This window comes from Papaver somniferum, chromosome 7 (genome assembly GCF_003573695.1).
Source record: "Papaver somniferum cultivar HN1 chromosome 7, ASM357369v1, whole genome shotgun sequence".
Taxonomy (NCBI): domain Eukaryota; kingdom Viridiplantae; phylum Streptophyta; class Magnoliopsida; order Ranunculales; family Papaveraceae; genus Papaver; species Papaver somniferum.
The window spans coordinates 219,629,943-219,636,599 of record NC_039364.1 but is presented as its reverse complement, the minus strand read 5'-3'; the positions used below and the strand labels follow the sequence as shown (position 1 = coordinate 219,636,599).

Genomic DNA, 6,657 nt, shown 5'->3' with positions numbered 1-6,657 from the left:
ATACACATAAAATAATATAATATATATAATAAAGAAAGCTTAAATAATATAATATAATCAATATAATAATTAAATAATATAATATAATATAATATAATATAATTTCTTAGTTTAAATATAATATAAATAATTAATGATATCTTATACTTTTACGTTTTCTTTTATAATATAATATAATATAATATAATTTCTTAGTTTAAATATAATATAAATAATTAATGATATCTTATACTTTTACCTTTTCTTTTATAATATAATGTAATGTACTTTCTTAGTTTAAATATAATATAAATAATCAATGATATCTTATACTTTTACCTTTTCTTTTATAATATAATATAATATAATATCTTAGTTTAAATATAATATAAATAATTAATAAAAATATAAAATCCTAAATTGGGAACGTAAGGGGCGGGACCTAGAATCCCAACCCCGCCCCATCCCCGCTTCACTAATTTCGGGTATTACCCATACCCAACCCCAATCCCGTTTGTACGGGTAAAACCCTACCCAATAGGGGCGGGTATCCACGGGGATGGGTTTGGGTAGGGCAAATGGCCATCCCTAGAGTCAATATTTATTATGTTATGAGCTATAATTATCTGGAATTGATAGTTGAACCACATGAATATGAGAATTGGTGGAATCTTGAGTCTCAGTACCTCTCGATATTGTGACAACTTTTTTTTGTGTATATATTTTCTTTAATTTTTAAGTCTAGAATCAAGTCTATATAAGTCCGAGAAACGAACTCTTATTTACCACTTAAAAAACTACATCAAAACATCTAACGAAGGGATCGTCTTCTCTGCTATCATTTGCAGGTCCAGACCGTGCTTTCGGTGACCTAATTGCTGCATCGGGTATAACTGAAAGTATGATTCTTCTAAAGGATTTGAAAGGGGTCGACGGGTTGCACCTTTTAAGTGAGTTAAAATATATGCCGAAGAATGAGAAAAATGCGAGAAAATCCACGGATGCCGAGCGCAGAAAACAAGAGGAAGTTGCCAAAGCACGAGTGGGGCAGGTTGATGACAAGGGAAGGGCGTATGGTACAGGAAGAAGGAAATGCAGTAAAGCACGTGTCTGGGTCCAACCTGGGGATGGAAGGTTTAGTATCAAATCAATGACAAATCATTTGACGTTTATTTTCCTATTCTTGACCATCGTGCGGCTATCCTTGGACCATTTTCTGAGACAAAGACCCTCGGGCTTTGGGATGTCAAATGTACTGTGCAAGGCGGTGGTCTCTCAGGTAATAATTTTATTTCTGATTTTGGAGATGAAATTGATTGTGTTTAACTGTTAATCTACAAGAAACTGCATTTAGTGACTTTAGTTTGTCTTGGAGAAGTGTGAAAAAGATGTTGGGTTTTTCTTATAGTTTCATATACTTGTTATCAAATGGGTCTTTGAGTAGTGTCCTTAGCCAACCCGAGTTTTATTGTTAAATAGGTGTATGTGATCACTAAACTGCGTCTGCGCATCTTCAAACTTCACAAGTGAAAACTTATACTTATGAAGGTATATACTTCTTATTCTTTTCCATGGACATAAGTTATATACCATCATGCGATCATTCTTCGAGTACACAACTTAAGTCAGTGGAAGAGACATGGTGCCTATACCTCCATATAAGCTTTCATTTGTTGGAATTTAAAGATAGATGTACACGATTTAGTGCAATAGCTTCATGAAAAGTTCAGCAAATTAATCAATTCCATATTTGATGTAATATTAACTATTATCAGAAAAATGTAATGGGACTAGTGAAATGTCTACCTACATCAATTTTGTAACATGAGGCGGTGGCAGAGTGTGTGAATTGTTGTTTGCAACATAAGTTGGTTAAACATTGTGTGAGATGCTCTTAATAGTTTAACAGATACTGGTATCAAGAAGATTCAGTGAGCACTCTAGATTTGGTACAAAATGGCAAAAGTAGCGAGATACTCTTAATCAGATACTGATAGCCTGTTTGGTTGGGAGAATTGGAAACGTAGGAATTCAATTATGGGGTGATCCAATTCAAATTCTAAAAATTCATGTTCGGTCGAGGTAATTCAATTATCTTTGTTCTTATCCCGGAATTCAATTCCGTTGCACTATTGGACCAATGCAATGGAATTCTACTATTTTAAGAATCGGATTTCCCAGAATCCAATTCCTTGAAACGAACATGCCGTGAATGCCTTAAAACCCTCTGTTAACATTCATAACATCATTATTGCTTCTTTCTTCTCTTTATTTCTAAGCTCTTTGAAAAAATGTTTTTGGCAAAACAGGTCAAGTTGGAGCCATACAGTTGGGTATCAGTAGAGCCTTGCAAAACTGCGAGCCTGGCCTACGTCCATACGTTAAAACTGGTAAAGTTGCAGAACTGGACTTCATCGTTTTCCTCGAAATTTTTTCAGATTAAAATAACAAAGTTAGTTAGATGGATTTTCTCTCTGGTAGAAGCATTTGTTTTGATATTTGGAGCATTCCATCTAGTTCCTGACCGGTCATTTATCATGTTTTTGTCGATCTTTTATTTGCTGTTAGCTAATGTTTCATATCATATTCCAGAGGGTTTCTTGACGAGGGACTCGCGTGTAGTTGAAAGGAAGAAACCAGGAAAGGCAAAGGCAAGAAAGAGCTTCCAATGGGTTAAGCGGTGACGGCACCTCCACCACCCAACATATTTTTTTGATACTCTAGTTTTGTATGAATGATTCAGTAGTAGTTTTGCTGCAATAAGTAAAGATGTCATTCATTCACTCTCCTGTGCAATTCACTTGCCTTAATCAGAGCTGTGAATTCCAGGAGCACACAATTCCATATGTTTTTTTGTTAAATAGGATGAATCATATCCATGCTGGGGATTGGTTAAAGTTTTGTCTCAGCTGTATTTTTTTCAATTATTACAACTTCTGTGTACATGTGTTATTTAATCAAAACTAATGACTCGAGTACAAAATCATAACTACAGCCAAGTTACCTATATTTTGAAAACTGACCGTCAAAAATCGACTAATTTTCAATCATTAAAATTAAGATCGGTAGATAGTGAAATTTGGTACATCAGAATGAGCTCATTTTTTATGGACATGTAGAGCTTTCTTCTATGGTTGCTAGATCTGTGGTAAGATCGTGGTTTTCTTTCATTTTTTTATCTATATTCTATGGATTTGAGGAGTCTTGGTTTAGTTGTTGGTTGCTGCTGTATCTCTCGGAATTGGCTCTGGTGAGGATGGATTTGCATTTGCGGTGGGTTTTGTCTGTCTACATCAATCGTTTTCTCTATCACAATTTACAGGTATCTATATGTGTGAAATCTTAGGGTTTTCTATTTAGGGCAATTGATTAATTTCTATTTACTTTTGAATATAAGTATTAAGGGTTTTCTTTAGGGTGAATTTCTAATTCCTGAAATTGCAATAACAGAAGATTATTAGCTTGCACCTCCGTTTTGTTTTCAAATCAATTTCTATAACCCATGTCTGTTATTTTTCCTCGTGTTCATCCTTTGGATTGGTAATAATTTGTTTTTCAATTAACCCCCTCTACATCCCCATGAGGCCATGATCCTATTTTCTAGATTCCCTGTAAGGCAGTTTAATTCATCTTTCCTCCAGATTTCCCTTGTCAGCTCTTCATTGCTGGTTCTTTGGTTTTGTTGTTGGCTTTGTTAACCAGGCCCCCCTGAGCTTTGTTAGAAATTAAAACAATTAAAACATAAAATTAGTTAATGTTGTTAACCAGGTCCCTCAAAGATTTGTTAGAAGTAAAAATGATGTTGGTTTAGTTAACCAGGTTCCTTAGAACTTTGTTAGTAGTTTGAATGCCTTGTGTTTTACTCGGGAGGATGGATGGAGATGTCTTGTTTTGAGGATCAGGTTATAGTCTTGTTGGTTCCGATCAGTTCTGTCTTATGAGTGTTTTGGGGTTTTAAACATAGCATCTTTTTTGGACGACTTTTGTTACTTCTTTGTGATCCTTCTTCGATCTGTCTTGTTTTCGTTATCGCAAAGGCTGGGTTGTATGTATTTTGTTTTGGATTCATGGATACAATATGTATTTCTTTGGCTTCTAGAAATTTAATTTTTAAGGTTATCATGTCATTTGCCCGAGCAACCTTCAGAAACAATAATAACTAGACTTGTCAGCGCCTCTTCCGCATTGTGATTATTCCGTCAGTTTGAAGACCCTGTGTCAGACCTGTTCTAACAAATGCAGCCTATATGTACCAAGTGATTATCAACAGCAACAACAACAGCAGCAACAACAGCAACAATGCAACTCCTGCACCAAATAAACCACGATCATGTTAATTACAGAAAACTCAGCTTCTATTACCACAGTCGAGCACTATACCTATAGGCGATCCTTTTTGGACCGGTAGATTCTCAACCTTGCATTTCTTCAGGTCTCTTAGTTTAATTTGCATTATTATTTATTCAGTAGTGTAAGCCTTTGTCTTTTGCTTTTCTCGGTGTTTTATGTTTTAGAACCTTAGTCCTGCATTATATCCATATAAGGTGCAACACAACCTAAATCCGTCTCGGGGTAACATATACATCAAATTGTAATTTTTGGCATTCACAACTGTAACTTGTAAGTGCTAGTTTATAAATCACATTTGTAGTTCTATTCTCTGCCCTTAAACTAGTCTACATACTACTTAGGTTTTGTAACCGGTTCTCTTCCACTGTCCTATATCATCTGCACATCAACTGTTGAAGATTTTATATTTAGGCATTTCCTCCATATAAGCCCACTTAAACCTTATTCACTCATTCCCTCCTAGGCTCCTACACCTCTCACTCTCCCCCCTGCAGCAAAGCCCATTTAAACAAGTATGACGATTCTAGCTTGGAATTGTCAAGGCATTAACCTCCCATCATCTATTCAACACTTAAAAGGGTTGGTTTCTCTACACAAACCTAGCATATTATTTCTCTCCGAAACTTTAGCTAACGAGCAACACATAAGAAGATTATCACAATCCCTTCAATTCAATAATTACTTCACCGTCCCAAAAATTGGAAGATGAGGCGGACTTTGCTTAATGTGGGAAGACAGCCTAAATATCCAAATATTATTCCACTCTCAAAACTACATCCATACAAAAGTTACGCCACCACCTCCAGAACAACCATGGTTCTGCACGGGTACCTATGGCCCACCGCATCCCGATACAAGGAAAATTCTTTGGCAAGAATTTCCAACAATCTTTAACAACATCAATCCATCCATACCTTGGCTTCTACTAGGAGATTTCAATGATGTCCTAGATCAATCAGAAAAAAAAGGAGGAAGACAAGTAACATATGCTCAATCTCAACCTCTACTCACTCTGATGGACCAGATGGGTTTTATTGATCTGGGATTCCGAGGAGGCCCCTACACCTGGACAAACAAGCAAATGGGGCAAGATAACATTCTAGAAAGATTGGATAGAGCTCTGAAAACCCAACATTGGAGGACGGAAAATCCACATACAGTAGTTACTCATCTTCCAAGAATAGCATCTGATCACGCACCAATACTATTACAGGAGAAAGCAATGGACTGGCAGGGAACAAAAAACTACAAATTTGAGCACCTATGGCTCTCTCATCCTCAACTTAGGCAAGTAGTTGATTCGGCTTGGGAGCAACAACAAGATAATGAACCTACCCTCGACCTCCAACTCAAGCTCATAACAACTGGACAGACTCTCCTGGAATGGAACAAAGTAACTTTTGACCACCTGCCAACTATGATCAAGAAATCGACAACCAACATAAAGCACGCTCAACATCAATGTGCAACCCAATCGGGCTCCGACCTGGAATATTGGTTGCATCAAGAGAAACAACTACGAATAGACCATGTAGAACTATTACAATATCATGCGACATACTGGCAACAAAGATCTAGAATTCAATGGCTACGATCAGGTGATCTCAACACAACCTTTTTTCACACTAAAGCTACCATTCACAGAGCCTGTAACAATATACAACAACTACAAGACCCACAAAACAATTGGATTAACAAAAAAGAAGACGTTGTTCAGCTCATTCTGGATCACTACACTCAACGATATACGGCGCCGCCTACAGTGATAAATGAAAATCTTTTTACAAATATCAGACCACGATTAACTCCCAGACAGTCGGAACTACTTACGAAGGAAGTAACTACAACAGAAATCAAACAAGCCCTATTCTCCATAAATTCTGAAAATGCTCCAGGTCTAGATGGCTATACAAGTAAGTTTTTCAAAGTTTTCTGGGAAACAACTCACCCCCAATTGATAGTAATGGTTCGTAGTTTTTTTAATAACTTAAATATGCATCCTCTTATGAATCACACAAACATAACACTAATACCTAAAGTCGACCACCCTTCAAAACCTTCACAGTACAGACCCATAGGGCTCTGTAACGTCACATATAAAATCATTTCAAAAATTTTAGTCAACCGAATTAGACCCCTTCTCCCCTTTTTGATAAGCCCTTTCCAAAGTGCTTTTGTTCCACAAAGATCAATACACGATAATATAGCCATTGCTAGAGAATTCTTCCATCATATCAAAACCTCAAACCTCACCAAAGACCCAAAAATAGCTCTCAAACTAGACATCCAGAAAGCCTATGATAGCTTAGATTGGGGATTCATCAAAAC

The 6,657-nt window shown here is 36.4% G+C and overlaps 1 long non-coding RNA gene across 1 annotated transcript; it reads left to right on the top strand.

The window, feature by feature from the left end:
• The first annotated feature begins 1,215 nt into the window (after positions 1-1,215).
• On the top strand, positions 1,216-4,650 carry LOC113299606. Its single transcript, XR_003335132.1, has 3 exons — positions 1,216-1,258; positions 2,289-2,369; positions 2,572-4,650. It is a non-coding gene; the product is annotated as an uncharacterized LOC113299606 (long non-coding RNA).
• The last annotated feature ends 2,007 nt before the right edge of the window (positions 4,651-6,657 follow it).